The sequence below is a fragment of the Osmerus mordax genome, chromosome 7 (genome assembly GCF_038355195.1).
Source record: "Osmerus mordax isolate fOsmMor3 chromosome 7, fOsmMor3.pri, whole genome shotgun sequence".
In the NCBI taxonomy this organism is placed as follows: Eukaryota; Metazoa; Chordata; class Actinopteri; order Osmeriformes; family Osmeridae; genus Osmerus; species Osmerus mordax.
Window position 1 is genome coordinate 4537436 of NC_090056.1, and position 26487 is coordinate 4563922.

Consider the following 26487-nt stretch of genomic DNA (forward strand, 5'->3'; position numbering starts at 1 on the left):
GACAAAATGTCAGCCTTCTGGACACAGGCCAAGCGTTTGAAACGATGACGGTCACAAAGGTCCCCGACGAGAATGCCTCTGGTTGAGTAGCAGTAAGCCCGGCTAGCTCAGTCGGTAGAGCATGAGACTCTTAATCTCAGGGTCGTGGGTTCGAGCCCCATGTTGGGCGTGTTTACATTATGGAGGCCTATCCGTCACTCTGAGAGGCTTCAAGTAGTTGAATCAACTATTGCAGATCCAGAGGTGCTGTGGCTTTGCTGATTGAAAGCGCCTGTCTTGTAAACAGGAGATCCTGGGTTCAACTCCCAGCAACACCTCACTGTGTTTGTTTCATACAACTGGCCCATATTTAACTTTCACCAATGTTGTGCATTCAAACGTATAGCGTCACAAAGGTCCCAGACGAGAACGCCTCTGGAAGCAACATGCTAAGCCTGGATAGCTCAGGCTTTGGAGCATGCAACTCTTTGTTTGTAGACTATACACCCAGCAAATTTGAAACATTTATTTGAAACTGTATCTGGACAAAATGTCAGCCTTCTGGACACAGGCCAAGCGTTTGAAACGATGACGGTCACAAAGGTCCCCGACGAGAATGCTTCTGATTGAGTAGCAGTAAACCCGGCTAGCTCAGTCGGTAGAGCATGAGACTCTTAATCTCAGGGTCGTGGGTTCGAGCCCCACGTTGGGCGTGTTTCCATTATGGAGGTCTATCCGTCACTCTGAGAGGCTTCAAGTAGTTGAATCAACTATTGCAGATCCAGAGGTGCTGTGGCTTAGCTGGTTGAAAGCGCCTGTCTTGTAAACAGGAGATCCTGGGTTCAACTCCCAGCAGCACCTCACTGTGTTTGTTTCATACAACTGGCCCATTTTTTACTTTCACCAATGTTGTGGATTCAAACGTATAGCGTCACAAAGGTCCCAGACGAGAATGCCTCTGGAAGCAACATGCTAAGCCTGGATAGCTCAGGCTTTGGAGAATGCAACTCTTTGTTTGTAGACTATACACCCAGCAAATTTGAAACATTCATTTGAAACTGTATCTGGACAAAATGTCAGCCTTCTGGACACAGGCCAACTTTTTGAAACGATGACGGTCACAAAGGTCCCCGACGAGAATGCCTCTGATTGAGTAGCAGTAAGCCCGGCTAGCTCAGTCGGTAGAGCATGAGACTCTTAATCTCAGGGTCGTGGGTTCGAGCCCCATGTTGGGCGTGTTTACATTATGGAGGCCTATCCGTCACTCTGAGAGGCTTCAAGTAGTTGAATCAACTATTGCAGATCCAGAGGTGCTGTGGCTTTGCTGATTGAAAGCGCCTGTCTTGTAAACAGGAGATCCTGGGTTCAACTCCCAGCAACACCTCACTGTGTTTGTTTCATACAACTGGCCCATATTTAACTTTCACCAATGTTGTGCATTCAAACGTATAGCATCACAAAGGTCCCAGACGAGAACGCCTCTGGAAGCAACATGCTAAGCCTGGATAGCTCAGGCTTTGGAGCATGCAACTCTTTGTTTGTAGACTATACACCCAGCAAATTTGAAACGTTCATTTGAAACTGTATCTGGACAAAATGTCAGCCTTCTGGACACAGGCCAAGCGTTTGAAACGATGACGGTCACAAAGGTCCCCGACGAGAATGCCTCTGATTGAGTAGCAGTAAGCCCAGCTAGCTCAGTCGGTAGAGCATGAGACTCTTAATCTCAGGGTCGTGGGTTCGAGCCCCACGTTGGGCGTGTTTACATTATGGAGGTCTATCCGTCACTCTGAGAGGCTTCAAGTAGTTGAATCAACTATTGCAGATCCAGAGGTGCTGTGGCTTAGCTGGTTGAAAGCGCCTGTCTTGTAAACAGGAGATCCTGGGTTCAGCTCCCAGCAGCACCTCACTGTGTTTGTTTCATACAACTGGCCCGTTTTTTACTTTCACCAATGTTGTGGATTCAAACGTTTACCGTCACAAAAGGTCCCAGACGAGAACGCCTCTGGAAGCAACATGCTAAGCCTGGATAGCTCAGGCTTTGGAGCATGCAACTCTTTGTTTGTAGACTATACACCCAGCAATTTTGAAACGTTCATTTGAAACTGTATCTGGACAAAATGTCAGCCTTCTGGACACAGGCCAAGCGTTTGAAACGATGACGGTCACAAAGGTCCCCGACGAGAATGCCTCTGGTCGCGTAGCAGTAAGCCCGGCTAGCTCAGTCGGTAGAGCATGAGACTCTTAATCTCAGGGTCGTGGGTTCGAGCCCCATGTTGGGCGTGTTTACATTATGGAGGCCTATCCGTCACTCTGAGAGGCTTCAAGTAGTTGAATCAACTATTGCAGATCCAGAGGTGCTGTGGCTTTGCTGATTGAAAGCGCCTGTCTTGTAAACAGGAGATCCTGGGTTCAACTCCCAGCAACACCTCACTGTGTTTGTTTCATACAACTGGCCCATATTTAACTTTCACCAATGTTGTGCATTCAAACGTATAGCGTCACAAAGGTCCCAGACGAGAACGCCTCTGGAAGCAACATGCTAAGCCTGGATAGCTCAGGCTTTGGAGCATGCAACTCTTTGTTTGTAGACTATACACCCAGCAAATTTGAAACATTTATTTGAAACTGTATCTGGACAAAATGTCAGCCTTCTGGACACAGGCCAAGCGTTTGAAACGATGACGGTCACAAAGGTCCCCGACGAGAATGCCTCTGGTTGCGTAGCAGTAAGCCCGGCTAGCTCAGTCGGTAGAGCATGAGACTCTTAATCTCAGGGTCGTGGGTTCGAGCCCCACGTTGGGCGTGTTTACATTATGGAGGTCTATCCGTCACTCTGAGAGGCTTCAAGTAGTTGAATCAACTATTGCAGATCCAGAGGTGCTGTGGCTTAGCTGGTTGAAAGCGCCTGTCTTGTAAACAGGAGATCCTGGGTTCAACTCCCAGCAGCACCTCACTGTGTTTGTTTCATACAACTGGCCCATTTTTTACTTTCACCAATGTTGTGGATTCAAACGTTTACCGTCACAAAAGGTCCCAGACGAGAACGCCTCTGGAAGCAACATGCTAAGCCTGGATAGCTCAGGCTTTGGAGCATGCAACTCTTTGTTTGTAGACTATACACCCAGCAATTTTGAAACGTTCATTTGAAACTGTATCTGGACAAAATGTCAGCCTTCTGGACACAGGCCAAGCGTTTGAAACGATGACGGTCACAAAGGTCCCCGACGAGAATGCCTCTGGTCGCGTAGCAGTAAGCCCGGCTAGCTCAGTCGGTAGAGCATGAGACTCTTAATCTCAGGGTCGTGGGTTCGAGCCCCATGTTGGGCGTGTTTACATTATGGAGGCCTATCCGTCACTCTGAGAGGCTTCAAGTAGTTGAATCAACTATTGCAGATCCAGAGGTGCTGTGGCTTTGCTGATTGAAAGCGCCTGTCTTGTAAACAGGAGATCCTGGGTTCAACTCCCAGCAACACCTCACTGTGTTTGTTTCATACAACTGGCCCATATTTAACTTTCACCAATGTTGTGCATTCAAACGTATAGCGTCACAAAGGTCCCAGACGAGAACGCCTCTGGAAGCAACATGCTAAGCCTGGATAGCTCAGGCTTTGGAGCATGCAACTCTTTGTTTGTAGACTATACACCCAGCAAATTTGAAACATTTATTTGAAACTGTATCTGGACAAAATGTCAGCCTTCTGGACACAGGCCAAGCGTTTGAAACGATGACGGTCACAAAGGTCCCCGACGAGAATGCCTCTGGTTGCGTAGCAGTAAGCCCGGCTAGCTCAGTCGGTAGAGCATGAGACTCTTAATCTCAGGGTCGTGGGTTCGAGCCCCACGTTGGGCGTGTTTACATTATGGAGGTCTATCCGTCACTCTGAGAGGCTTCAAGTAGTTGAATCAACTATTGCAGATCCAGAGGTGCTGTGGCTTAGCTGGTTGAAAGTGCCTGTCTTGTAAACAGGAGATCCTGGGTTCAACTCCCAGCAGCACCTCACTGTGTTTGTTTCATACAACTGGCCCATTTTTTACTTTCACCAATGTTGTGGATTCAAACGTTTACCGTCACAAAAGGTCCCAGATGAGAACGCCTCTGGAAGCAACATGCTAAGCCTGGATAGCTCAGGCTTTGGAGCATGCAACTCTTTGTTTGTAGACTATACACCCAGCAATTTTGAAACGTTCATTTGAAACTGTATCTGGACAAAATGTCAGCCTTCTGGACACCGGCCAAGCGTTTGAAACGATGACGATCACAAAGGTCCCCGACGAGAATGCCTCTGGTCGCGTAGCAGTAAGCCCGGCTAGCTCAGTCGGTAGAGCATGAGACTCTTAATCTCAGGGTCGTGGGTTCGAGCCCCACGTTGGGCGTGTTTACATTATGGGGACCTATCCGTCACTCTGAGAGGCTTCAAGTAGTTGAATCAACTATTGCAGATCCAGAGGTGCTGTGGCTTAGCTGGTTGAAAGCGCCTGTCTTGTAAACAGGAGATCCTGGGTTCAACTCCCAGCAGCACCTCACTGTGTTTGTTTCATACAACTGGCCCTTTTTTAACTTTCACCAATGTTGTGGATTCAAACGTATAGCGTCACAAATGTCCCAGACGAGAATGCCTCTGGAAGCAACATGCTAAAGCCTGGATAGCACAGGCGTTGGAGCATGGCCCTCTTTGTTTGTAGATTATACACCCAGCAAATTTGAAACATTCATTTGAAACTGTATCTGGACAAAATGTCAGCCTTCTGGACACAGGCCAAGCGTTTGAAACGATGACGGTCACAAAGGTCCCCGACGAGAATGCCTCTGGTTGCGTAGCAGTAAGCCCGGCTAGCTCAGTCGGTAGAGCATGAGACTCTTAATCTCAGGGTCGTGGGTTCGAGCCCCATGTTGGGCGTGTTTACATTAAGGAGGCCTATCCGTCACTCTGAGAGGCTTCAAGTAGTTGAATCAACTATTGCAGATCCAGAGGTGCTGTGGCTTTGCTGATTGAAAGCGCCTGTCTTGTAAACAGGAGATCCTGGGTTCAACTCCCAGCAACACCTCACTGTGTTTGTTTCATACAACTGGCCCATATTTAACTTTCACCAATGTTGTGCATTCAAACGTATAGCGTCACAAAGGTCCCAGACGAGAATGCCTCTGGAAGCAACATGCTAAAGCCTGGATAGCACAGGCGTTGGAGCATGGCCCTCTTTGTTTGTAGATTATACACCCAGCAAATTTGAAACATTCATTTGAAACTGTATCTGGACAAAATGTCAGCCTTCTGGACACAGGCCAAGCGTTTGAAACGATGACGGTCACAAAGGTCCCCGACGAGAATGCCTCTGGTTGCGTAGCAGTAAGCCCGGCTAGCTCAGTCGGTAGAGCATGAGACTCTTAATCTCAGGGTCGTGGGTTCGAGCCCCATGTTGGGCGTGTTTACATTAAGGAGGCCTATCCGTCACTCTGAGAGGCTTCAAGTAGTTGAATCAACTATTGCAGATCCAGAGGTGCTGTGGCTTTGCTGATTGAAAGCGCCTGTCTTGTAAACAGGAGATCCTGGGTTCAACTCCCAGCAACACCTCACTGTGTTTGTTTCATACAACTGGCCCATATTTAACTTTCACCAATGTTGTGCATTCAAACGTATAGCGTCACAAAGGTCCCAGACGAGAACGCCTCTGGAAGCAACATGCTAAGCCTGGATAGCTCAGGCTTTGGAGCATGCAACTCTTTGTTTGTAGACTATACACCCAGCAAATTTGAAACATTTATTTGAAACTGTATCTGGACAAAATGTCAGCCTTCTGGACACAGGCCAAGCGTTTGAAACGATGACGGTCACAAAGGTCCCCGACGAGAATGCCTCTGGTTGCGTAGCAGTAAGCCCGGCTAGCTCAGTCGGTAGAGCATGAGACTCTTAATCTCAGGGTCGTGGGTTCGAGCCCCACGTTGGGCGTGTTTACATTATGGAGGTCTATCCGTCACTCTGAGAGGCTTCAAGTAGTTGAATCAACTATTGCAGATCCAGAGGTGCTGTGGCTTAGCTGGTTGAAAGCGCCTGTCTTGTAAACAGGAGATCCTGGGTTCAACTCCCAGCAGCACCTCACTGTGTTTGTTTCATACAACTGGACCATTTTTTACTTTCACCAATGTTGTGGATTCAAACGTATAGCGTCACAAAGGTCCCAGACGAGAATGCCTCTGGAAGCAACATGCTAAAGCCTGAATAGCTCAGGCGTTGGAGCATGCCACTCTTTGTTTGTAGACTATACACCCAGCAAATTTGAAACATTCATTTGAAACTGTATCTGGACAAAATGTCAGCCTTCTGGACACAGGCCAACTTTTTGAAACGATGACGGTCACAAAGGTCCCCGACGAGAATGCCTCTGATTGAGTAGCAGTAAGCCCGGCTAGCTCAGTCGGTAGAGCATGAGACTCTTAATCTCAGGGTCGTGGGTTCGAGCCCCACGTTGGGCGTGTTTACATTATGGGGACCTATCCGTCACTCTGAGAGGCTTCAAGTAGTTGAATCAACTATTGTAGATCCAGAGGTGCTGTGGCTTAGCTGGTTGAAAGCGCCTGTCTTGTAAACAGGAGATCCTGGGTTCAACTCCCAGCAGCACCTCACTGTGTTTGTTTCATACAACTGGCCCATTTTTTACTTTCACCAATGTTGTGGATTCAAACGTTTACCGTCACAAAAGGTCCCAGACGAGAACGCCTCTGGAAGCAACATGCTAAGCCTGGATAGCTCAGGCTTTGGAGCATGCAACTCTTTGTTTGTAGACTATACACCCAGCAATTTTGAAACGTTCATTTGAAACTGTATCTGGACAAAATGTCAGCCTTCTGGACACAGGCCAACTTTTTGAAACGATGACGGTCACAAAGGTCCCCGACGAGAATGCCTCTGATTGAGTAGCAGTAAGCCCGGCTAGCTCAGTCGGTAGAGCATGAGACTCTTAATCTCAGGGTCGTGGGTTCGAGCCCCATGTTGGGCGTGTTTACATTATGGAGGCCTATCCGTCACTCTGAGAGGCTTCAAGTAGTTGAATCAACTATTGCAGATCCAGAGGTGCTGTGGCTTTGCTGATTGAAAGCGCCTGTCTTGTAAACAGGAGATCCTGGGTTCAACTCCCAGCAACACCTCACTGTGTTTGTTTCATACAACTGGCCCATTTTTAACTTTCACCAATGTTGTGGATTCAAACGTATAGCGTCACAAAGGTCCCAGACGAGAATGCCTCTGGAAGCAACATGCTAAGCCTGGATAGCTCAGGCTTTGGAGCATGCAACTCTTTGTTTGTAGACTATACACCCAGCAAATTTGAAACATTCATTTGAAACTGTATCTGGACAAAATGTCAGCCTTCTGGACACAGGCCAACTTTTTGAAACGATGACGGTCACAAAGGTCCCCGACGAGAATGCCTCTGATTGAGTAGCAGTAAGCCCGGCTAGCTCAGTCGGTAGAGCATGAGACTCTTAATCTCAGGGTCGTGGGTTCGAGCCCCATGTTGGGCGTGTTTACATTATGGAGGCCTATCCGTCACTCTGAGAGGCTTCAAGTAGTTGAATCAACTATTGCAGATCCAGAGGTGCTGTGGCTTTGCTGATTGAAAGCGCCTGTCTTGTAAACAGGAGATCCTGGGTTCAACTCCCAGCAACACCTCACTGTGTTTGTTTCATACAACTGGCCCATATTTAACTTTCACCAATGTTGTGCATTCAAACGTATAGCGTCACAAAGGTCCCAGACGAGAACGCCTCTGGAAGCAACATGCTAAGCTTGGATAGCTCAGGCTTTGGAGCATGCAACTCTTTGTTTGTAGACTATACACCCAGCAAATTTGAAACATTCATTTTAAACTGTATCTGGACAAAATGTCAGCCTTCTGGACACAGGCCAAGCGTTTGAAACGATGACGGTCACAAAGGTCCCCGACGAGAATGCCTCTGGTTGCGTAGCAGTAAGCCCGGCTAGCTCAGTCGGTAGAGCATGAGACTCTTAATCTCAGGGTCGTGGGTTCGAGCCCCACGTTGGGCGTGTTTACATTATGGAGGTCTATCCGTCACTCTGAGAGGCTTCAAGTAGTTGAATCAACTATTGCAGATCCAGAGGTGCTGTGGCTTAGCTGGTTGAAAGCGCCTGTCTTGTAAACAGGAGATCCTGGGTTCAACTCCCAGCAGCACCTCACTGTGTTTGTTTCATACAACTGGCCCATTTTTTACTTTCACCAATGTTGTGGATTCAAACGTATAGCGTCACAAAGGTCCCAGACGAGAATGCCTCTGGAAGCAACATGCTAAAGCCTGAATAGCTCAGGCGTTGGAGCATGCCACTCTTTGTTTGTAGACTATACACCCAGCAAATTTGAAACATTCATTTGAAACTGTATCTGGACAAAATGTCAGCCTTCTGGACACAGGCCAACTTTTTGAAACGATGACGGTCACAAAGGTCCCCGACGAGAATGCCTCTGGTTGCGTAGCAGTAAGCCCGGCTAGCTCAGTCGGTAGAGCATGAGACTCTTAATCTCAGGGTCGTGGGTTCGAGCCCCACGTTGGGCGTGTTTACATTATGGAGGTCTATCCGTCACTCTGAGAGGCTTCAAGTAGTTGAATCAACTATTGCAGATCCAGAGGTGCTGTGGCTTTGCTGATTGAAAGCGCCTGTCTTGTAAACAGGAGATCCTGGGTTCAACTCCCAGCAACACCTCACTGTGTTTGTTTCATACAACTGGCCCATATTTAACTTTCACCAATGTTGTGCATTCAAACGTATAGCGTCACAAAGGTCCCAGACGAGAACGCCTCTGGAAGCAACATGCTAAAGCCTGGATAGCACAGGCGTTGGAGCATGGCCCTCTTTGTTTGTAGATTATACACCCAGCAAATTTGAAACATTCATTTGAAACTGTATCTGGACAAAATGTCAGCCTTCTGGACACAGGCCAAGCGTTTGAAACGATGACGGTCACAAAGGTCCCCGACGAGAATGCCTCTGGTTGCGTAGCAGTAAGCCCGGCTAGCTCAGTCGGTAGAGCATGAGACTCTTAATCTCAGGGTCGTGGGTTCGAGCCCCATGTTGGGCGTGTTTACATTAAGGAGGCCTATCCGTCACTCTGAGAGGCTTCAAGTAGTTGAATCAACTATTGCAGATCCAGAGGTGCTGTGGCTTTGCTGATTGAAAGCGCCTGTCTTGTAAACAGGAGATCCTGGGTTCAACTCCCAGCAACACCTCACTGTGTTTGTTTCATACAACTGGCCCATATTTAACTTTCACCAATGTTGTGCATTCAAACGTATAGCGTCACAAAGGTCCCAGACGAGAATGCCTCTGGAAGCAACATGCTAAAGCCTGGATAGCACAGGCGTTGGAGCATGGCCCTCTTTGTTTGTAGATTATACACCCAGCAAATTTGAAACATTCATTTGAAACTGTATCTGGACAAAATGTCAGCCTTCTGGACACAGGCCAAGCGTTTGAAACGATGACGGTCACAAAGGTCCCCGACGAGAATGCCTCTGGTTGCGTAGCAGTAAGCCCGGCTAGCTCAGTCGGTAGAGCATGAGACTCTTAATCTCAGGGTCGTGGGTTCGAGCCCCATGTTGGGCGTGTTTACATTAAGGAGGCCTATCCGTCACTCTGAGAGGCTTCAAGTAGTTGAATCAACTATTGCAGATCCAGAGGTGCTGTGGCTTTGCTGATTGAAAGCGCCTGTCTTGTAAACAGGAGATCCTGGGTTCAACTCCCAGCAACACCTCACTGTGTTTGTTTCATACAACTGGCCCATATTTAACTTTCACCAATGTTGTGCATTCAAACGTATAGCGTCACAAAGGTCCCAGACGAGAACGCCTCTGGAAGCAACATGCTAAGCCTGGATAGCTCAGGCTTTGGAGCATGCAACTCTTTGTTTGTAGACTATACACCCAGCAAATTTGAAACATTTATTTGAAACTGTATCTGGACAAAATGTCAGCCTTCTGGACACAGGCCAAGCGTTTGAAACGATGACGGTCACAAAGGTCCCCGACGAGAATGCCTCTGATTGAGTAGCAGTAAGCCCGGCTAGCTCAGTCGGTAGAGCATGAGACTCTTAATCTCAGGGTCGTGGGTTCGAGCCCCACGTTGGGCGTGTTTACATTATGGGGACCTATCCGTCACTCTGAGAGGCTTCAAGTAGTTGAATCAACTATTGTAGATCCAGAGGTGCTGTGGCTTAGCTGGTTGAAAGCGCCTGTCTTGTAAACAGGAGATCCTGGGTTCAACTCCCAGCAGCACCTCACTGTGTTTGTTTCATACAACTGGCCCATTTTTTACTTTCACCAATGTTGTGGATTCAAACGTTTACCGTCACAAAAGGTCCCAGACGAGAACGCCTCTGGAAGCAACATGCTAAGCCTGGATAGCTCAGGCTTTGGAGCATGCAACTCTTTGTTTGTAGACTATACACCCAGCAATTTTGAAACGTTCATTTGAAACTGTATCTGGACAAAATGTCAGCCTTCTGGACACAGGCCAACTTTTTGAAACGATGACGGTCACAAAGGTCCCCGACGAGAATGCCTCTGATTGAGTAGCAGTAAGCCCGGCTAGCTCAGTCGGTAGAGCATGAGACTCTTAATCTCAGGGTCGTGGGTTCGAGCCCCATGTTGGGCGTGTTTACATTATGGAGGCCTATCCGTCACTCTGAGAGGCTTCAAGTAGTTGAATCAACTATTGCAGATCCAGAGGTGCTGTGGCTTTGCTGATTGAAAGCGCCTGTCTTGTAAACAGGAGATCCTGGGTTCAACTCCCAGCAACACCTCACTGTGTTTGTTTCATACAACTGGCCCATATTTAACTTTCACCAATGTTGTGCATTCAAACGTATAGCGTCACAAAGGTCCCAGACGAGAACGCCTCTGGAAGCAACATGCTAAGCTTGGATAGCTCAGGCTTTGGAGCATGCAACTCTTTGTTTGTAGACTATACACCCAGCAAATTTGAAACATTCATTTTAAACTGTATCTGGACAAAATGTCAGCCTTCTGGACACAGGCCAAGCGTTTGAAACGATGACGGTCACAAAGGTCCCCGACGAGAATGCCTCTGGTTGCGTAGCAGTAAGCCCGGCTAGCTCAGTCGGTAGAGCATGAGACTCTTAATCTCAGGGTCGTGGGTTCGAGCCCCACGTTGGGCGTGTTTACATTATGGAGGTCTATCCGTCACTCTGAGAGGCTTCAAGTAGTTGAATCAACTATTGCAGATCCAGAGGTGCTGTGGCTTAGCTGGTTGAAAGCGCCTGTCTTGTAAACAGGAGATCCTGGGTTCAACTCCCAGCAGCACCTCACTGTGTTTGTTTCATACAACTGGCCCATTTTTAACTTTCACCAATGTTGTGGATTCAAACGTATAGCGTCACAAAGGTCCCAGACGAGAATGCCTCTGGAAGCAACATGCTAAAGCCTGGATAGCTCAGGCGTTGGAGCATGGCACTCTTTGTTTGTAGACTATACACCCAGCAAATTTGAAACATTCATTTTAAACTGTATCTGGACAAAATGTCAGCCTTCTGGACACAGGCCAAGCGTTTGAAACGATGACGGTCACAAAGGTCCCCGACGAGAATGCCTCTGATTGAGTAGCAGTAAGCCCGGCTAGCTCAGTCGGTAGAGCATGAGACTCTTAATCTCAGGGTTGTGGGTTCGAGCCCCACGTTGGGCGTGTTTACATTATGGGGACCTATCCGTCACTCTGAGAGGCTTCAAGTAGTTGAATCAACTATTGCAGATCCAGAGGTGCTGTGGCTTAGCTGGTTGAAAGCGCCTGTCTTGTAAACAGGAGATCCTGGGTTCAACTCCCAGCAGCACCTCACTGTGTTTGTTTCATACAACTGGCCCTTTTTTAACTTTCACCAATGTTGTGGATTCAAACGTATAGCGTCACAAAGGTCCCAGACGAGAATGCCTCTGGAAGCAACATGCTAAAGCCTGGATAGCTCAGGCGTTGGAGCATGGCCCTCTTTGTTTGTAGATTATACACCCAGCAAATTTGAAACATTCATTTGAAACTGTATCTGGACAAAATGTCAGCCTTCTGGACACAGGCCAAGCGTTTGAAACGATGACGGTCACAAAGGTCCCCGACGAGAATGCCTCTGGTTGCGTAGCAGTAAGCCCGGCTAGCTCAGTCGGTAGAGCATGAGACTCTTAATCTCAGGGTCGTGGGTTCGAGCCCCATGTTGGGCGTGTTTACATTATGGAGGCCTATCCGTCACTCTGAGAGGCTTCAAGTAGTTGAATCAACTATTGCAGATCCAGAGGTGCTGTGGCTTTGCTGATTGAAAGCGCCTGTCTTGTAAACAGGAGATCCTGGGTTCAACTCCCAGCAACACCTCACTGTGTTTGTTTCATACAACTGGCCCATATTTAACTTTCACCAATGTTGTGGATTCAAACGTATAGCGTCACAAAGGTCCCAGACGAGAACGCCTCTGGAAGCAACATGCTAAGCCTGGATAGCTCAGGCTTTGGAGCATGCAACTCTTTGTTTGTAGACTATACACCCAGCAAATTTGAAACATTTATTTGAAACTGTATCTGGACAAAATGTCAGCCTTCTGGACACAGGCCAAGCGTTTGAAACGATGACGGTCACAAAGGTCCCCGACGAGAATGCCTCTGGTTGCGTAGCAGTAAGCCCGGCTAGCTCAGTCGGTAGAGCATGAGACTCTTAATCTCAGGGTCGTGGGTTCGAGCCCCACGTTGGGCGTGTTTACATTATGGGGACCTATCCGTCACTCTGAGAGGCTTCAAGTAGTTGAATCAACTATTGCAGATCCAGAGGTGCTGTGGCTTAGCTGGTTGAAAGCGCCTGTCTTGTAAACAGGAGATCCTGGGTTCAACTCCCAGCAGCACCTCACTGTGTTTGTTTCATACAACTGGCCCTTTTTTAACTTTCACCAATGTTGTGGATTCAAACGTATAGCGTCACAAAGGTCCCAGACGAGAATGCCTCTGGAAGCAACATGCTAAAGCCTGGATAGCTCAGGCGTTGGAGCATGGCCCTCTTTGTTTGTAGATTATACACCCAGCAAATTTGAAACATTCATTTGAAACTGTATCTGGACAAAATGTCAGCCTTCTGGACACAGGCCAAGCGTTTGAAACGATGACGGTCACAAAGGTCCCCGACGAGAATGCCTCTGGTTGCGTAGCAGTAAGCCCGGCTAGCTCAGTCGGTAGAGCATGAGACTCTTAATCTCAGGGTCGTGGGTTCGAGCCCCACGTTGGGCGTGTTTACATTATGGAGGTCTATCCGTCACTCTGAGAGGCTTCAAGTAGTTGAATCAACTATTGCAGATCCAGAGGTGCTGTGGCTTAGCTGGTTGAAAGCGCCTGTCTTGTAAACAGGAGATCCTGGGTTCAACTCCCAGCAGCACCTCACTGTGTTTGTTTCATACAACTGGCCCATTTTTTACTTTCACCAATGTTGTGGATTCAAACGTATAGCGTCACAAAGGTCCCAGACGAGAATGCCTCTGGAAGCAACATGCTAAAGCCTGGATAGCTCAGGCGTTGGAGCATGGCCCTCTTTGTTTGTAGATTATACACCCAGCAAATTTGAAACATTCATTTGAAACTGTATCTGGACAAAATGTCAGCCTTCTGGACACAGGCCAAGCGTTTGAAACGATGACGGTCACAAAGGTCCCCGACGAGAATGCCTCTGGTTGCGTAGCAGTAAGCCCGGCTAGCTCAGTCGGTAGAGCATGAGACTCTTAATCTCAGGGTCGTGGGTTCGAGCCCCATGTTGGGCGTGTTTACATTATGGAGGCCTATCCGTCACTCTGAGAGGCTTCAAGTAGTTGAATCAACTATTGCAGATCCAGAGGTGCTGTGGCTTTGCTGATTGAAAGCGCCTGTCTTGTAAACAGGAGATCCTGGGTTCAACTCCCAGCAACACCTCACTGTGTTTGTTTCATACAACTGGCCCATATTTAACTTTCACCAATGTTGTGCATTCAAACGTATAGCGTCACAAAGGTCCCAGACGAGAACGCCTCTGGAAGCAACATGCTAAGCCTGGATAGCTCAGGCTTTGGAGCATGCAACTCTTTGTTTGTAGACTATACACCCAGCAAATTTGAAACATTTATTTGAAACTGTATCTGGACAAAATGTCAGCCTTCTGGACACAGGCCAAGCGTTTGAAACGATGACGGTCACAAAGGTCCCCGACGAGAATGCCTCTGGTTGCGTAGCAGTAAGCCCGGCTAGCTCAGTCGGTAGAGCATGAGACTCTTAATCTCAGGGTCGTGGGTTCGAGCCCCACGTTGGGCGTGTTTACATTATGGAGGTCTATCCGTCACTCTGAGAGGCTTCAAGTAGTTGAATCAACTATTGCAGATCCAGAGGTGCTGTGGCTTAGCTGGTTGAAAGCGCCTGTCTTGTAAACAGGAGATCCTGGGTTCAACTCCCAGCAGCACCTCACTGTGTTTGTTTCATACAACTGGCCCATTTTTTACTTTCACCAATGTTGTGGATTCAAACGTATAGCGTCACAAAGGTCCCAGACGAGAATGCCTCTGGAAGCAACATGCTAAAGCCTGAATAGCTCAGGCGTTGGAGCATGCCACTCTTTGTTTGTAGACTATACACCCAGCAAATTTGAAACATTCATTTGAAACTGTATCTGGACAAAATGTCAGCCTTCTGGACACAGGCCAACTTTTTGAAACGATGACGGTCACAAAGGTCCCCGACGAGAATGCCTCTGATTGAGTAGCAGTAAGCCCGGCTAGCTCAGTCGGTAGAGCATGAGACTCTTAATCTCAGGGTCGTGGGTTCGAGCCCCACGTTGGGCGTGTTTACATTATGGGGACCTATCCGTCACTCTGAGAGGCTTCAAGTAGTTGAATCAACTATTGCAGATCCAGAGGTGCTGTGGCTTAGCTGGTTGAAAGCGCCTGTCTTGTAAACAGGAGATCCTGGGTTCAACTCCCAGCAGCACCTCACTGTGTTTGTTTCATACAACTGGCCCATTTTTTACTTTCACCAATGTTGTGGATTCAAACGTTTACCGTCACAAAAGGTCCCAGACGAGAACGCCTCTGGAAGCAACATGCTAAGCCTGGATAGCTCAGGCTTTGGAGCATGCAACTCTTTGTTTGTAGACTATACACCCAGCAATTTTGAAACGTTTTATTTGAAACTGTATCTGGACAAAATGTCAGCCTTCTGGACACCGGCCAAGCGTTTGAAACGATGACGGTCACAAAGGTCCCCGACGAGAATGCCTCTGATTGAGTAGCAGTAAGCCCGGCTAGCTCAGTCGGTAGAGCATGAGACTCTTAATCTCAGGGTCGTGGGTTCGAGCCCCACGTTGGGCGTGTTTACATTATGGGGACCTATCCGTCACTCTGAGAGGCTTCAAGTAGTTGAATCAACTATTGCAGATCCAGAGGTGCTGTGGCTTAGCTGGTTGAAAGCGCCTGTCTTGTAAACAGGAGATCCTGGGTTCAACTCCCAGCAGCACCTCACTGTGTTTGTTTCATACAACTGGCCCATTTTTTACTTTCACCAATGTTGTGGATTCAAACGTTTACCGTCACAAAAGGTCCCAGACGAGAACGCCTCTGGAAGCAACATGCTAAGCCTGGATAGCTCAGGCTTTGGAGCATGCAACTCTTTGTTTGTAGACTATACACCCAGCAATTTTGAAACGTTTTATTTGAAACTGTATCTGGACAAAATGTCAGCCTTCTGGACACCGGCCAAGCGTTTGAAACGATGACGGTCACAAAGGTCCCCGACGAGAATGCCTCTGGTGGCGTAGCAGTAAGCCCGGCTAGCTCAGTCGGTAGAGCATGAGACTCTTAATCTCAGGGTCGTGGGTTCGAGCCCCACGTTGGGCGTGTTTACATTATGGGGACCTATCCGTCACTCTGAGAGGCTTCAAGTAGTTGAATCAACTATTGCAGATCCAGAGGTGCTGTGGCTTAGCTGGTTGAAAGCGCCTGTCTTGTAAACAGGAGATCCTGGGTTCAACTCCCAGCAGCACCTCACTGTGTTTGTTTCATACAACTGGCCCATTTTTTACTTTCACCAATGTTGTGGATTCAAACGTATAGCGTCACAAAGGTCCCAGACGAGAATGCCTCTGGAAGCAACATGCTAAAGCCTGAATAGCTCAGGCGTTGGAGCATGCCACTCTTTGTTTGTAGACTATACACCCAGCAAATTTGAAACATTCATTTGAAACTGTATCTGGACAAAATGTCAGCCTTCTGGACACAGGCCAACTTTTTGAAACGATGACGGTCACAAAGGTCCCCGACGAGAATGCCTCTGATTGAGTAGCAGTAAGCCCGGCTAGCTCAGTCGGTAGAGAATGAGACTCTTAATCTCAGGGTCGTGGGTTCGAGCCCCACGTTGGGCGTGTTTACATTATGGAGGTCTATCCGTCACTCTGAGAGGCTTCAAGTAGTTGAATCAACTATTGCAGATCCAGAGGTGCTGTGGCTTAGCTGTTTGAAAGTGCCTGTCTTGTAAACAGGAGATCCTGGGTTCAACTCCCAGCAGCACCTCACTGTGTTTGTTTCATACAACTGGCCCATTTTTTACTTTCACCAATGTTGTGGATTCAAAAGTTTACCGTCACAAAAGGTCCCAGACGAGAACGCCTCTGGAAGCAACATGCTAAGCCTGGATAGCTCAGGCTTTGGAGCATGCAACTCTTTGTTTGTAGACTATACACCCAGCAATTTTGAAACGTTCATTTGAAACTGTATCTGGACAAATTGTCAGCCTTCTGGACACCGGCCAAGCATTTGAAACGATGACGGTCACAAAGGTCCCCGACGAGAATGCCTCTGGTCGCGTAGCAGTAAGCCCGGCTAGCTCAGTCGGTAGAGCATGAGACTCTTAATCTCAGGGTCGTGGGTTCGAGCCCCACGTTGGGCGTGTTTACATTATGGGGACCTATCCGTCACTCTGAGAGGCTTCAAGTAGTTGAATCAACTATTGCAGATCCAGAGGTGCTGTGGCTTAGCTGGTTGAAAGCGCCTGTCTTGTAAACAGGAGATCCTGGGTTCAACTCCCAGCAGCACCTCACTGTGTTTGTTTCATACAACTGGCCCTTTTTTAACTTTCACCAATGTTGTGGATTCAAACGTATAGCGTCACAAAGGTCCCAGACGAGAATGCCTCTGGAAGCAACATGCTAAAGCCTGGATAGCACAGGCGTTGGAGCATGGCCCTCTTTGTTTGTAGATTATACACCCAGCAAATTTGAAACATTCATTTGAAACTGTATCTGGACAAAATGTCAGCCTTCTGGACACAGGCCAAGCGTTTGAAACGATGACGGTCACAAAGTTCCCCGACGAGAATGCCTCTGGTTGCGTAGCAGTAAGCCCGGCTAGCTCAGTCGGTAGAGCATGAGACTCTTAATCTCAGGGTCGTGGGTTCGAGCCCCATGTTGGGCGTGTTTACATTATGGAGGCCTATCCGTCACTCTGAGAGGCTTCAAGTAGTTGAATCAACTATTGCAGATCCAGAGGTGCTGTGGCTTTGCTGATTGAAAGCGCCTGTCTTGTAAACAGGAGATCCTGGGTTCAACTCCCAGCAACACCTCACTGTGTTTGTTTCATACAACTGGCCCATATTTAACTTTCACCAATGTTGTGCATTCAAACGTATAGCGTCACAAAGGTCCCAGACGAGAATGCCTCTGGAAGCAACATGCTAAGCCTGGATAGCTCAGGCTTTGGAGCATGCAACTCTTTGTTTGTAGACTATACACCCAGCAAATTTGAAACATTCATTTGAAACTGTATCTGAACAAAATGTCAGCCTTCTGGACACAGGCCAACTTTTTGAAACGATGACGGTCACAAAGGTCCCCGACGAGAATGCCTCTGATTGAGTAGCAGTAAGCCCGGCTAGCTCAGTCGGTAGAGCATGAGACTCTTAATCTCAGGGTCGTGGGTTCGAGCCCCACGTTGGGCGTGTTTGCATTATGGAGGTCTATCCGTCACTCTGAGAGGCTTCAAGTAGTTGAATCAACTATTGCAGATCCAGAGGTGCTGTGGCTTAGCTGGTTGAAAGCGCCTGTCTTGTAAACAGGAGATCCTGGGTTCAACTCCCAGCAGCACCTCACTGTGTTTGTTTCATACAACTGGCCCCTTTTTAACTTTCACCAATGTTGTGGATTCAAACGTATAGCGTCACAAAGGTCCCAGACGAGAATGCCTCTGGAAGCAACATGCTAAAGCCTGGATAGCTCAGGCGTTGGAGCATGGCACTCTTTGTTTGTAGACTATACACCCAGCAAATTTGAAACGTTCATTTGAAACTGTATCTGGACAAAATGTCAGCCTTCTGGACACAGGCCAAGCGTTTGAAACGATGACGGTCACAAAGGTCCCCGACGAGAATGCCTCTGATTGACTAGCAGTAAGCCCGGCTAGCTCAGTCGGTAGAGCATGAGACTCTTAATCTCAGGGTCGTGGGTTCGAGCCCCACGTTGGGCGTGTTTACATTATGGAGGTCTATCCGTCACTCTGAGAGGCTTCAAGTAGTTGAATCAACTATTGCAGATCCAGAGGTGCTGTGGCTTAGCTGGTTGAAAGCGCCTGTCTTGTAAACAGGAGATCCTGGGTTCAACTCCCAGCAGCACCTCACTGTGTTTGTTTCATACAACTGGCCCATTTTTTACTTTCACCAATGTTGTGGATTCAAACGTTTACCGTCACAAAAGGTCCCAGACGAGAACGCCTCTGGAAGCAACATGCTAAGCCTGGATAGCTCAGGCTTTGGAGCATGCAACTCTTTGTTTGTAGACTATACACCCAGCAATTTTGAAACGTTCATTTGAAACTGTATTTTACAAAATGTCAGCCTTCTGGACACAGGCCAACTTTTTGAAACGATGACGGTCACAAAGGTCCCCGACGAGAATGCCTCTGATTGAGTAGCAGTAAGCCCGGCTAGCTCAGTCGGTAGAGCATGAGACTCTTAATCTCAGGGTCGTGGGTTCGAGCCCCATGTTGGGCGTGTTTACATTATGGAGGCCTATCCGTCACTCTGAGAGGCTTCAAGTAGTTGAATCAACTATTGCAGATCCAGAGGTGCTGTGGCTTTGCTGATTGAAAGCGCCTGTCTTGTAAACAGGAGATCCTGGGTTCAACTCCCAGCAACACCTCACTGTGTTTGTTTCATACAACTGGCCCATATTTAACTTTCACCAATGTTGTGCATTCAAACGTATAGCGTCACAAAGGTCCCAGACGAGAATGCCTCTGGAAGCAACATGCTAAGCCTGGATAGCTCAGGCTTTGGAGCATGCAACTCTTTGTTTGTAGACTATACACCCAGCAAATTTGAAACATTCATTTGAAACTGTATCTGAACAAAATGTCAGCCTTCTGGACACAGGCCAAGCGTTTGAAACGATGACGGTCACAAAGGTCCCCGACGAGAATGCCTCTGGTTGCGTAGCAGTAAGCCCGGCTAGCTCAGTCGGTAGAGCATGAGACTCTTAATCTCAGGGTCGTGGGTTCGAGCCCCACGTTGGGCGTGTTTACATTATGGAGGTCTATCCGTCACTCTGAGAGGCTTCAAGTAGTTGAATCAACTATTGCAGATCCAGAGGTGCTGTGGCTTAGCTGGTTGAAAGCGCCTGTCTTGTAAACAGGAGATCCTGGGTTCAACTCCCAGCAGCACCTCACTGTGTTTGTTTCATACAACTGGCCCTTTTTTAACTTTCACCAATGTTGTGCATTCAAACGTATAGCGTCACAAAGGTCCCAGACGAGAACGCCTCTGGAAGCAACATGCTAAGCCTGGATAGCACAGGCGTTGGAGCATGGCCCTCTTTGTTTGTAGATTATACACCCAGCAAATTTGAAACATTCATTTGAAACTGTATCTGGACAAAATGTCAGCCTTCTGGACACAGGCCAAGCGTTTGAAACGATGACGGTCACAAAGGTCCCCGACGAGAATGCCTCTGGTTGCGTAGCAGTAAGCCCGGCTAGCTCAGTCGGTAGAGCATGAGACTCTTAATCTCAGGGTCGTGGGTTCGAGCCCCATGTTGGGCGTGTTTACATTATGGAGGCCTATCCGTCACTCTGAGAGGCTTCAAGTAGTTGAATCAACTATTGCAGATCCAGAGGTGCTGTGGCTTTGCTGATTGAAAGCGCCTGTCTTGTAAACAGGAGATCCTGGGTTCAACTCCCAGCAACACCTCACTGTGTTTGTTTCATACAACTGGCCCATATTTAACTTTCACCAATGTTGTGCATTCAAACGTATAGCGTCACAAAGGTCCCAGACGAGAACGCCTCTGGAAGCAACATGCTAAGCCTGGATAGCTCAGGCTTTGGAGCATGCAACTCTTTGTTTGTAGACTATACACCCAGCAAATTTGAAACATTTATTTGAAACTGTATCTGGACAAAATGTCAGCCTTCTGGACACAGGCCAAGCGTTTGAAACGATGACGGTCACAAAGGTCCCCGACGAGAATGCCTCTGGTTGCGTAGCAGTAAGCCCGGCTAGCTCAGTCGGTAGAGCATGAGACTCTTAATCTCAGGGTCGTGGGTTCGAGCCCCACGTTGGGCGTGTTTACATTATGGAGGTCTATCCGTCACTCTGAGAGGCTTCAAGTAGTTGAATCAACTATTGCAGATCCAGAGGTGCTGTGGCTTAGCTGGTTGAAAGCGCCTGTCTTGTAAACAGGAGATCCTGGGTTCAACTCCCAGCAGCACCTCACTGTGTTTGTTTCATACAACTGGCCCATTTTTTACTTTCACCAATGTTGTGGATTCAAACGTATAGCGTCACAAAGGTCCCTGTCGAGAATGCCTCTGGAAGCAACATGCTAAAGCCTGAATAGCTCAGGCGTTGGAGCATGCCACTCTTTGTTTGTAGACTATACACCCAGCAAATTTGAAACATTCATTTGAAACTGTATCTGGACAAAATGTCAGCCTTCTGGACACAGGCCAACTTTTTGAAACGATGACGGTCACAAAGGTCCCCGACGAGAATGCCTCTGATTGAGTAGCAGTAAGCCCGGCTAGCTCAGTCGGTAGAGCATGAGACTCTTAATCTCAGGGTCGTGGGTTCGAGCCCCATGTTGGGCGTGTTTACATTATGGGGACCTATCCGTCACTCTGAGAGGCTTCAAGTAGTTGAATCAACTATTGCAGATCCAGAGGTGCTGTGGCTGAGCTGGTTGAAAGCGCCTGTCTTGTAAACAGGAGATCCTGGGTTCAACTCCCAGCAGCACCTCACTGTGTTTGTTTCATACAACTGGCCCATTTTTTACTTTCACCAATGTTGTGGATTCAAACGTTTACCGTCACAAAAGGTCCCAGACGAGAACGCCTCTGGAAGCAACATGCTAAGCCTGGATAGCTCAGGCTTTGGAGCATGCAACTCTTTGTTTGTAGACTATACACCCAGCAATTTTGAAACGTTCATTTGAAACTGTATCTGGACAAAATGTCAGCCTTCTGGACACAGGCCAACTTTTTGAAACGATGACGGTCACAAAGGTCCCCGACGAGAATGCCTCTGATTGAGTAGCAGTAAGCCCGGCTAGCTCAGTCGGTAGAGCATGAGACTCTTAATCTCAGGGTCGTGGGTTCGAGCCCCATGTTGGGCGTGTTTACATTATGGAGGCCTATCCGTCACTCTGAGAGGCTTCAAGTAGTTGAATCAACTATTGCAGATCCAGAGGTGCTGTGGCTTTGCTGATTGAAAGCGCCTGTCTTGTAAACAGGAGATCCTGGGTTCAACTCCCAGCAACACCTCACTGTGTTTGTTTCATACAACTGGCCCATATTTAACTTTCACCAATGTTGTGCATTCAAACGTATAGCGTCACAAAGGTCCCAGACGAGAATGCCTCTGGAAGCAACATGCTAAGCCTGGATAGCTCAGGCTTTGGAGCATGCAACTCTTTGTTTGTAGACTATACACCCAGCAAATTTGAAACATTCATTTGAAACTGTATCTGAACAAAATGTCAGCCTTCTGGACACAGGCCAACTTTTTGAAACGATGACGGTCACAAAGGTCCCCGACGAGAATGCCTCTGATTGAGTAGCAGTAAGCCCGGCTAGCTCAGTCGGTAGAGCATGAGACTCTTAATCTCAGGGTCGTGGGTTCGAGCCCCACGTTGGGCGTGTTTGCATTATGGAGGTCTATCCGTCACTCTGAGAGGCTTCAAGTAGTTGAATCAACTATTGCAGATCCAGAGGTGCTGTGGCTTAGCTGGTTGAAAGCGCCTGTCTTGTAAACAGGAGATCCTGGGTTCAACTCCCAGCAGCACCTCACTGTGTTTGTTTCATACAACTGGCCCCTTTTTAACTTTCACCAATGTTGTGGATTCAAACGTATAGCGTCACAAAGGTCCCAGACGAGAATGCCTCTGGAAGCAACATGCTAAAGCCTGGATAGCTCAGGCGTTGGAGCATGGCACTCTTTGTTTGTAGACTATACACCCAGCAAATTTGAAACGTTCATTTGAAACTGTATCTGGACAAAATGTCAGCCTTCTGGACACAGGCCAAGCGTTTGAAACGATGACGGTCACAAAGGTCCCCGACGAGAATGCCTCTGATTGACTAGCAGTAAGCCCGGCTAGCTCAGTCGGTAGAGCATGAGACTCTTAATCTCAGGGTCGTGGGTTCGAGCCCCACGTTGGGCGTGTTTACATTATGGAGGTCTATCCGTCACTCTGAGAGGCTTCAAGTAGTTGAATCAACTATTGCAGATCCAGAGGTGCTGTGGCTTAGCTGGTTGAAAGCGCCTGTCTTGTAAACAGGAGATCCTGGGTTCAACTCCCAGCAGCACCTCACTGTGTTTGTTTCATACAACTGGCCCATTTTTTACTTTCACCAATGTTGTGGATTCAAACGTTTATCGTCACAAAAGGTCCCAGACGAGAACGCCTCTGGAAGCAACATGCTAAGCCTGGATAGCTCAGGCTTTGGAGCATGCAACTCTTTGTTTGTAGACTATACACCCAGCAATTTTGAAACGTTCATTTGAAACTGTATTTTACAAAATGTCAGCCTTCTGGACACAGGCCAACTTTTTGAAACGATGACGGTCACAAAGGTCCCCGACGAGAATGCCTCTGATTGAGTAGCAGTAAGCCCGGCTAGCTCAGTCGGTAGAGCATGAGACTCTTAATCTCAGGGTCGTGGGTTCGAGCCCCATGTTGGGCGTGTTTACATTATGGAGGCCTATCCGTCACTCTGAGAGGCTTCAAGTAGTTGAATCAACTATTGCAGATCCAGAGGTGCTGTGGCTTTGCTGATTGAAAGCGCCTGTCTTGTAAACAGGAGATCCTGGGTTCAACTCCCAGCAACACCTCACTGTGTTTGTTTCATACAACTGGCCCATATTTAACTTTCACCAATGTTGTGCATTCAAACGTATAGCGTCACAAAGGTCCCAGACGAGAATGCCTCTGGAAGCAACATGCTAAGCCTGGATAGCTCAGGCTTTGGAGCATGCAACTCTTTGTTTGTAGACTATACACCCAGCAAATTTGAAACATTCATTTGAAACTGTATCTGAACAAAATGTCAGCCTTCTGGACACAGGCCAAGCGTTTGAAACGATGACGGTCACAAAGGTCCCCGACGAGAATGCCTCTGGTTGCGTAGCAGTAAGCCCGGCTAGCTCAGTCGGTAGAGCATGAGACTCTTAATCTCAGGGTCGTGGGTTCGAGCCCCACGTTGGGCGTGTTTACATTATGGAGGTCTATCCGTCACTCTGAGAGGCTTCAAGTAGTTGAATCAACTATTGCAGATCCAGAGGTGCTGTGGCTTAGCTGGTTGAAAGCGCCTGTCTTGTAAACAGGAGATCCTGGGTTCAACTCCCAGCAGCACCTCACTGTGTTTGTTTCATACAACTGGCCCATTTTTTACTTTCACCAATGTTGTGGATTCAAACGTATAGCGTCACAAAGGTCCCAGACGAGAACGCCTCTGGAAGCAACATGCTAAAGCCTGAATAGCTCAGGCGTTGCAGCATGCCACTCTTTGTTTGTAGACTATACACCCAGCAAATTTGAAACATTCATTTGAAACTGTATCTGGACAAAATGTCAGCCTTCTGGACACAGGCCAAGCGTTTGAAACGATGACGGTCACAAAGGTCCCCGACGAGAATGCCTCTGATTGAGTAGCAGTAAGCCCGGCTAGCTCAGTCGGTAGAGCATGAGACTCTTAATCTCAGGGTCGTGGGTTCGAGCCCCACGTTGGGCGTGTTTACATTATGGGGACCTATCCGTCACTCTGAGAGGCTTCAAGTAGTTGAATCAACTATTGCAGATCCAGAGGTGCTGTGGCTTAGCTGGTTGAAAGCGCCTGTCTTGTAAACAGGAGATCCTGGGTTCAACTCCCAGCAGCACCTCACTGTGTTTGTTTCATACAACTGGCCCTTTTTTAACTTTCACCAATGTTGTGGATTCAAACGTATAGCGTCACAAAGGTCCCAGACGAGAATGCCTCTGGAAGCAACATGCTAAAGCCTGGATAGCACAGGCGTTGGAGCATGGCCCTCTTTGTTTGTAGATTATACACCCAGCAAATTTGAAACATTCATTTGAAACTGTATCTGGACAAAATGTCAGCCTTCTGGACACAGGCCAAGCGTTTGAAACGATGACGGTCACAAAGGTCCCCGACGAGAATGCCTCTGGTTGCGTAGCAGTAAGCCCGGCTAGCTCAGTCGGTAGAGCATGAGACTCTTAATCTCAGGGTCGTGGGTTCGAGCCCCATGTTGGGCGTGTTTACATTATGGAGGCCTATCCGTCACTCTGAGAGGCTTCAAGTAGTTGAATCAACTATTGCAGATCCAGAGGTGCTGTGGCTTTGCTGATTGAAAGCGCCTGTCTTGTAAACAGGAGATCCTGGGTTCAACTCCCAGCAACACCTCACTGTGTTTGTTTCATACAACTGGCCCATATTTAACTTTCACCAATGTTGTGCATTCAAACGTATAGCGTCACAAAGGTCCCAGACGAGAACGCCTCTGGAAGCAACATGCTAAGCCTGGATAGCTCAGGCTTGGAGCATGCAACTCTTTGTTTGTAGACTATACACCCAGCAAATTTGAAACATTTATTTGAAACTGTATCTGGACAAAATGTCAGCCTTCTGGACACAGGCCAAGCGTTTGAAACGATGACGGTCACAAAGGTCCCCGACGAGAATGCCTCTGGTTGCGTAGCAGTAAGCCCGGCTAGCTCAGTCGGTAGAGCATGAGACTCTTAATCTCAGGGTCGTGGGTTCGAGCCCCACGTTGGGCGTGTTTACATTATGGAGGTCTATCCGTCACTCTGAGAGGCTTCAAGTAGTTGAATCAACTATTGCAGATCCAGAGGTGCTGTGGCTTAGCTGGTTGAAAGCGCCTGTCTTGTAAACAGGAGATCCTGGGTTCAACTCCCAGCAGCACCTCACTGTGTTTGTTTCATACAACTGGCCCATTTTTTACTTTCACCAATGTTGTGGATTCAAACGTATAGCGTCACAAAGGTCCCTGTCGAGAATGCCTCTGGAAGCAACATGCTAAAGCCTGAATAGCTCAGGCGTTGGAGCATGCCACTCTTTGTTTGTAGACTATACACCCAGCAAATTTGAAACATTCATTTGAAACTGTATCTGGACAAAATGTCAGCCTTCTGGACACAGGCCAACTTTTTGAAACGATGACGGTCACAAAGGTCCCCGACGAGAATGCCTCTGATTGAGTAGCAGTAAGCCCGGCTAGCTCAGTCGGTAGAGCATGAGACTCTTAATCTCAGGGTCGTGGGTTCGAGCCCCATGTTGGGCGTGTTTACATTATGGGGACCTATCCGTCACTCTGAGAGGCTTCAAGTAGTTGAATCAACTATTGCAGATCCAGAGGTGCTGTGGCTTAGCTGGTTGAAAGCGCCTGTCTTGTAAACAGGAGATCCTGGGTTCAACTCCCAGCAGCACCTCACTGTGTTTGTGTCATACAACTGGCCCATTTTTTACTTTCACCAATGTTGTGGATTCAAACGTTTACCGTCACAAAAGGTCCCAGACGAGAACGCCTCTGGAAGCAACATGCTAAGCCTGGATAGCTCAGGCTTTGGAGCATGCAACTCTTTGTTTGTAGACTATACACCCAGCAATTTTGAAACGTTCATTTGAAACTGTATCTGGACAAAATGTCAGCCTTCTGGACACAGGCCAACTTTTTGAAACGATGACGGTCACAAAGGTCCCCGACGAGAATGCCTCTGATTGAGTAGCAGTAAGCCCGGCTAGCTCAGTCGGTAGAGCATGAGACTCTTAATCTCAGGGTCGTGGGTTCGAACCCCATGTTGGGCGTGTTTACATTATGGAGGCCTATCCGTCACTCTGAGAGGCTTCAAGTAGTTGAATCAACTATTGCAGATCCAGAGGTGCTGTGGCTTTGCTGATTGAAAGCGCCTGTCTTGTAAACAGGAGATCCTGGGTTCAACTCCC

At 47.9% G+C, this 26487-nt stretch overlaps 65 non-coding genes across 65 annotated transcripts; all 65 read left to right on the top strand.

The window, feature by feature from the left end:
- Positions 1–765: 765 nt before the first annotated feature.
- trnat-ugu (transfer RNA threonine (anticodon UGU)) lies at positions 766–840 on the top strand. Its single transcript has one exon. It is a non-coding gene; the product is annotated as a tRNA-Thr (tRNA).
- An 825-nt stretch (positions 841–1665) lies between these two features.
- Positions 1666–1738, top strand: trnak-cuu (transfer RNA lysine (anticodon CUU)). Its single transcript has one exon. It is a non-coding gene; the product is annotated as a tRNA-Lys (tRNA).
- A 73-nt stretch (positions 1739–1811) lies between these two features.
- On the top strand, positions 1812–1886 carry trnat-ugu (transfer RNA threonine (anticodon UGU)). Its single transcript has one exon. It is a non-coding gene; the product is annotated as a tRNA-Thr (tRNA).
- Positions 1887–2712: 826 nt separating this feature from the next.
- On the top strand, positions 2713–2785 carry trnak-cuu (transfer RNA lysine (anticodon CUU)). The gene has a single exon. It is a non-coding gene; the product is annotated as a tRNA-Lys (tRNA).
- A 73-nt stretch (positions 2786–2858) lies between these two features.
- trnat-ugu (transfer RNA threonine (anticodon UGU)) lies at positions 2859–2933 on the top strand. Its single transcript has one exon. It is a non-coding gene; the product is annotated as a tRNA-Thr (tRNA).
- Positions 2934–3759: 826 nt separating this feature from the next.
- trnak-cuu (transfer RNA lysine (anticodon CUU)) lies at positions 3760–3832 on the top strand. The gene has a single exon. It is a non-coding gene; the product is annotated as a tRNA-Lys (tRNA).
- Positions 3833–3905: 73 nt separating this feature from the next.
- On the top strand, positions 3906–3980 carry trnat-ugu (transfer RNA threonine (anticodon UGU)). The gene has a single exon. It is a non-coding gene; the product is annotated as a tRNA-Thr (tRNA).
- A 303-nt stretch (positions 3981–4283) lies between these two features.
- On the top strand, positions 4284–4356 carry trnak-cuu (transfer RNA lysine (anticodon CUU)). Its single transcript has one exon. It is a non-coding gene; the product is annotated as a tRNA-Lys (tRNA).
- A 73-nt stretch (positions 4357–4429) lies between these two features.
- On the top strand, positions 4430–4504 carry trnat-ugu (transfer RNA threonine (anticodon UGU)). The gene has a single exon. It is a non-coding gene; the product is annotated as a tRNA-Thr (tRNA).
- A 1350-nt stretch (positions 4505–5854) lies between these two features.
- On the top strand, positions 5855–5927 carry trnak-cuu (transfer RNA lysine (anticodon CUU)). The gene has a single exon. It is a non-coding gene; the product is annotated as a tRNA-Lys (tRNA).
- A 73-nt stretch (positions 5928–6000) lies between these two features.
- Positions 6001–6075, top strand: trnat-ugu (transfer RNA threonine (anticodon UGU)). Its single transcript has one exon. It is a non-coding gene; the product is annotated as a tRNA-Thr (tRNA).
- A 303-nt stretch (positions 6076–6378) lies between these two features.
- On the top strand, positions 6379–6451 carry trnak-cuu (transfer RNA lysine (anticodon CUU)). The gene has a single exon. It is a non-coding gene; the product is annotated as a tRNA-Lys (tRNA).
- A 73-nt stretch (positions 6452–6524) lies between these two features.
- trnat-ugu (transfer RNA threonine (anticodon UGU)) lies at positions 6525–6599 on the top strand. Its single transcript has one exon. It is a non-coding gene; the product is annotated as a tRNA-Thr (tRNA).
- Positions 6600–7948: 1349 nt separating this feature from the next.
- On the top strand, positions 7949–8021 carry trnak-cuu (transfer RNA lysine (anticodon CUU)). The gene has a single exon. It is a non-coding gene; the product is annotated as a tRNA-Lys (tRNA).
- A 73-nt stretch (positions 8022–8094) lies between these two features.
- Positions 8095–8169, top strand: trnat-ugu (transfer RNA threonine (anticodon UGU)). The gene has a single exon. It is a non-coding gene; the product is annotated as a tRNA-Thr (tRNA).
- A 303-nt stretch (positions 8170–8472) lies between these two features.
- trnak-cuu (transfer RNA lysine (anticodon CUU)) lies at positions 8473–8545 on the top strand. Its single transcript has one exon. It is a non-coding gene; the product is annotated as a tRNA-Lys (tRNA).
- Positions 8546–10043: 1498 nt separating this feature from the next.
- On the top strand, positions 10044–10116 carry trnak-cuu (transfer RNA lysine (anticodon CUU)). Its single transcript has one exon. It is a non-coding gene; the product is annotated as a tRNA-Lys (tRNA).
- Positions 10117–10189: 73 nt separating this feature from the next.
- On the top strand, positions 10190–10264 carry trnat-ugu (transfer RNA threonine (anticodon UGU)). The gene has a single exon. It is a non-coding gene; the product is annotated as a tRNA-Thr (tRNA).
- An 826-nt stretch (positions 10265–11090) lies between these two features.
- Positions 11091–11163, top strand: trnak-cuu (transfer RNA lysine (anticodon CUU)). Its single transcript has one exon. It is a non-coding gene; the product is annotated as a tRNA-Lys (tRNA).
- A 73-nt stretch (positions 11164–11236) lies between these two features.
- On the top strand, positions 11237–11311 carry trnat-ugu (transfer RNA threonine (anticodon UGU)). The gene has a single exon. It is a non-coding gene; the product is annotated as a tRNA-Thr (tRNA).
- Positions 11312–11614: 303 nt separating this feature from the next.
- trnak-cuu (transfer RNA lysine (anticodon CUU)) lies at positions 11615–11687 on the top strand. Its single transcript has one exon. It is a non-coding gene; the product is annotated as a tRNA-Lys (tRNA).
- A 73-nt stretch (positions 11688–11760) lies between these two features.
- Positions 11761–11835, top strand: trnat-ugu (transfer RNA threonine (anticodon UGU)). The gene has a single exon. It is a non-coding gene; the product is annotated as a tRNA-Thr (tRNA).
- Positions 11836–12661: 826 nt separating this feature from the next.
- Positions 12662–12734, top strand: trnak-cuu (transfer RNA lysine (anticodon CUU)). The gene has a single exon. It is a non-coding gene; the product is annotated as a tRNA-Lys (tRNA).
- Positions 12735–12807: 73 nt separating this feature from the next.
- Positions 12808–12882, top strand: trnat-ugu (transfer RNA threonine (anticodon UGU)). The gene has a single exon. It is a non-coding gene; the product is annotated as a tRNA-Thr (tRNA).
- A 303-nt stretch (positions 12883–13185) lies between these two features.
- Positions 13186–13258, top strand: trnak-cuu (transfer RNA lysine (anticodon CUU)). Its single transcript has one exon. It is a non-coding gene; the product is annotated as a tRNA-Lys (tRNA).
- A 73-nt stretch (positions 13259–13331) lies between these two features.
- On the top strand, positions 13332–13406 carry trnat-ugu (transfer RNA threonine (anticodon UGU)). Its single transcript has one exon. It is a non-coding gene; the product is annotated as a tRNA-Thr (tRNA).
- Positions 13407–14232: 826 nt separating this feature from the next.
- trnak-cuu (transfer RNA lysine (anticodon CUU)) lies at positions 14233–14305 on the top strand. Its single transcript has one exon. It is a non-coding gene; the product is annotated as a tRNA-Lys (tRNA).
- Positions 14306–14378: 73 nt separating this feature from the next.
- Positions 14379–14453, top strand: trnat-ugu (transfer RNA threonine (anticodon UGU)). The gene has a single exon. It is a non-coding gene; the product is annotated as a tRNA-Thr (tRNA).
- A 303-nt stretch (positions 14454–14756) lies between these two features.
- Positions 14757–14829, top strand: trnak-cuu (transfer RNA lysine (anticodon CUU)). Its single transcript has one exon. It is a non-coding gene; the product is annotated as a tRNA-Lys (tRNA).
- A 73-nt stretch (positions 14830–14902) lies between these two features.
- On the top strand, positions 14903–14977 carry trnat-ugu (transfer RNA threonine (anticodon UGU)). The gene has a single exon. It is a non-coding gene; the product is annotated as a tRNA-Thr (tRNA).
- Positions 14978–15281: 304 nt separating this feature from the next.
- Positions 15282–15354, top strand: trnak-cuu (transfer RNA lysine (anticodon CUU)). Its single transcript has one exon. It is a non-coding gene; the product is annotated as a tRNA-Lys (tRNA).
- A 73-nt stretch (positions 15355–15427) lies between these two features.
- trnat-ugu (transfer RNA threonine (anticodon UGU)) lies at positions 15428–15502 on the top strand. Its single transcript has one exon. It is a non-coding gene; the product is annotated as a tRNA-Thr (tRNA).
- Positions 15503–15806: 304 nt separating this feature from the next.
- Positions 15807–15879, top strand: trnak-cuu (transfer RNA lysine (anticodon CUU)). Its single transcript has one exon. It is a non-coding gene; the product is annotated as a tRNA-Lys (tRNA).
- A 73-nt stretch (positions 15880–15952) lies between these two features.
- On the top strand, positions 15953–16027 carry trnat-ugu (transfer RNA threonine (anticodon UGU)). The gene has a single exon. It is a non-coding gene; the product is annotated as a tRNA-Thr (tRNA).
- A 449-nt stretch (positions 16028–16476) lies between these two features.
- trnat-ugu (transfer RNA threonine (anticodon UGU)) lies at positions 16477–16551 on the top strand. Its single transcript has one exon. It is a non-coding gene; the product is annotated as a tRNA-Thr (tRNA).
- Positions 16552–16854: 303 nt separating this feature from the next.
- Positions 16855–16927, top strand: trnak-cuu (transfer RNA lysine (anticodon CUU)). The gene has a single exon. It is a non-coding gene; the product is annotated as a tRNA-Lys (tRNA).
- A 73-nt stretch (positions 16928–17000) lies between these two features.
- On the top strand, positions 17001–17075 carry trnat-ugu (transfer RNA threonine (anticodon UGU)). Its single transcript has one exon. It is a non-coding gene; the product is annotated as a tRNA-Thr (tRNA).
- Positions 17076–17901: 826 nt separating this feature from the next.
- On the top strand, positions 17902–17974 carry trnak-cuu (transfer RNA lysine (anticodon CUU)). Its single transcript has one exon. It is a non-coding gene; the product is annotated as a tRNA-Lys (tRNA).
- A 73-nt stretch (positions 17975–18047) lies between these two features.
- On the top strand, positions 18048–18122 carry trnat-ugu (transfer RNA threonine (anticodon UGU)). The gene has a single exon. It is a non-coding gene; the product is annotated as a tRNA-Thr (tRNA).
- A 303-nt stretch (positions 18123–18425) lies between these two features.
- On the top strand, positions 18426–18498 carry trnak-cuu (transfer RNA lysine (anticodon CUU)). The gene has a single exon. It is a non-coding gene; the product is annotated as a tRNA-Lys (tRNA).
- Positions 18499–18571: 73 nt separating this feature from the next.
- Positions 18572–18646, top strand: trnat-ugu (transfer RNA threonine (anticodon UGU)). Its single transcript has one exon. It is a non-coding gene; the product is annotated as a tRNA-Thr (tRNA).
- A 302-nt stretch (positions 18647–18948) lies between these two features.
- trnak-cuu (transfer RNA lysine (anticodon CUU)) lies at positions 18949–19021 on the top strand. The gene has a single exon. It is a non-coding gene; the product is annotated as a tRNA-Lys (tRNA).
- A 450-nt stretch (positions 19022–19471) lies between these two features.
- On the top strand, positions 19472–19544 carry trnak-cuu (transfer RNA lysine (anticodon CUU)). The gene has a single exon. It is a non-coding gene; the product is annotated as a tRNA-Lys (tRNA).
- Positions 19545–19617: 73 nt separating this feature from the next.
- trnat-ugu (transfer RNA threonine (anticodon UGU)) lies at positions 19618–19692 on the top strand. The gene has a single exon. It is a non-coding gene; the product is annotated as a tRNA-Thr (tRNA).
- Positions 19693–19994: 302 nt separating this feature from the next.
- Positions 19995–20067, top strand: trnak-cuu (transfer RNA lysine (anticodon CUU)). The gene has a single exon. It is a non-coding gene; the product is annotated as a tRNA-Lys (tRNA).
- Positions 20068–20517: 450 nt separating this feature from the next.
- trnak-cuu (transfer RNA lysine (anticodon CUU)) lies at positions 20518–20590 on the top strand. Its single transcript has one exon. It is a non-coding gene; the product is annotated as a tRNA-Lys (tRNA).
- A 73-nt stretch (positions 20591–20663) lies between these two features.
- trnat-ugu (transfer RNA threonine (anticodon UGU)) lies at positions 20664–20738 on the top strand. The gene has a single exon. It is a non-coding gene; the product is annotated as a tRNA-Thr (tRNA).
- A 303-nt stretch (positions 20739–21041) lies between these two features.
- Positions 21042–21114, top strand: trnak-cuu (transfer RNA lysine (anticodon CUU)). The gene has a single exon. It is a non-coding gene; the product is annotated as a tRNA-Lys (tRNA).
- Positions 21115–21187: 73 nt separating this feature from the next.
- trnat-ugu (transfer RNA threonine (anticodon UGU)) lies at positions 21188–21262 on the top strand. Its single transcript has one exon. It is a non-coding gene; the product is annotated as a tRNA-Thr (tRNA).
- A 303-nt stretch (positions 21263–21565) lies between these two features.
- On the top strand, positions 21566–21638 carry trnak-cuu (transfer RNA lysine (anticodon CUU)). Its single transcript has one exon. It is a non-coding gene; the product is annotated as a tRNA-Lys (tRNA).
- Positions 21639–22088: 450 nt separating this feature from the next.
- trnak-cuu (transfer RNA lysine (anticodon CUU)) lies at positions 22089–22161 on the top strand. Its single transcript has one exon. It is a non-coding gene; the product is annotated as a tRNA-Lys (tRNA).
- A 73-nt stretch (positions 22162–22234) lies between these two features.
- trnat-ugu (transfer RNA threonine (anticodon UGU)) lies at positions 22235–22309 on the top strand. The gene has a single exon. It is a non-coding gene; the product is annotated as a tRNA-Thr (tRNA).
- A 303-nt stretch (positions 22310–22612) lies between these two features.
- Positions 22613–22685, top strand: trnak-cuu (transfer RNA lysine (anticodon CUU)). Its single transcript has one exon. It is a non-coding gene; the product is annotated as a tRNA-Lys (tRNA).
- A 73-nt stretch (positions 22686–22758) lies between these two features.
- On the top strand, positions 22759–22833 carry trnat-ugu (transfer RNA threonine (anticodon UGU)). Its single transcript has one exon. It is a non-coding gene; the product is annotated as a tRNA-Thr (tRNA).
- A 302-nt stretch (positions 22834–23135) lies between these two features.
- trnak-cuu (transfer RNA lysine (anticodon CUU)) lies at positions 23136–23208 on the top strand. Its single transcript has one exon. It is a non-coding gene; the product is annotated as a tRNA-Lys (tRNA).
- Positions 23209–23658: 450 nt separating this feature from the next.
- Positions 23659–23731, top strand: trnak-cuu (transfer RNA lysine (anticodon CUU)). The gene has a single exon. It is a non-coding gene; the product is annotated as a tRNA-Lys (tRNA).
- A 73-nt stretch (positions 23732–23804) lies between these two features.
- On the top strand, positions 23805–23879 carry trnat-ugu (transfer RNA threonine (anticodon UGU)). Its single transcript has one exon. It is a non-coding gene; the product is annotated as a tRNA-Thr (tRNA).
- Positions 23880–24182: 303 nt separating this feature from the next.
- trnak-cuu (transfer RNA lysine (anticodon CUU)) lies at positions 24183–24255 on the top strand. The gene has a single exon. It is a non-coding gene; the product is annotated as a tRNA-Lys (tRNA).
- Positions 24256–24328: 73 nt separating this feature from the next.
- trnat-ugu (transfer RNA threonine (anticodon UGU)) lies at positions 24329–24403 on the top strand. Its single transcript has one exon. It is a non-coding gene; the product is annotated as a tRNA-Thr (tRNA).
- Positions 24404–24706: 303 nt separating this feature from the next.
- On the top strand, positions 24707–24779 carry trnak-cuu (transfer RNA lysine (anticodon CUU)). Its single transcript has one exon. It is a non-coding gene; the product is annotated as a tRNA-Lys (tRNA).
- A 449-nt stretch (positions 24780–25228) lies between these two features.
- trnak-cuu (transfer RNA lysine (anticodon CUU)) lies at positions 25229–25301 on the top strand. Its single transcript has one exon. It is a non-coding gene; the product is annotated as a tRNA-Lys (tRNA).
- A 73-nt stretch (positions 25302–25374) lies between these two features.
- trnat-ugu (transfer RNA threonine (anticodon UGU)) lies at positions 25375–25449 on the top strand. Its single transcript has one exon. It is a non-coding gene; the product is annotated as a tRNA-Thr (tRNA).
- Positions 25450–25752: 303 nt separating this feature from the next.
- Positions 25753–25825, top strand: trnak-cuu (transfer RNA lysine (anticodon CUU)). The gene has a single exon. It is a non-coding gene; the product is annotated as a tRNA-Lys (tRNA).
- Positions 25826–25898: 73 nt separating this feature from the next.
- trnat-ugu (transfer RNA threonine (anticodon UGU)) lies at positions 25899–25973 on the top strand. The gene has a single exon. It is a non-coding gene; the product is annotated as a tRNA-Thr (tRNA).
- A 303-nt stretch (positions 25974–26276) lies between these two features.
- Positions 26277–26349, top strand: trnak-cuu (transfer RNA lysine (anticodon CUU)). The gene has a single exon. It is a non-coding gene; the product is annotated as a tRNA-Lys (tRNA).
- The last annotated feature ends 138 nt before the right edge of the window (positions 26350–26487 follow it).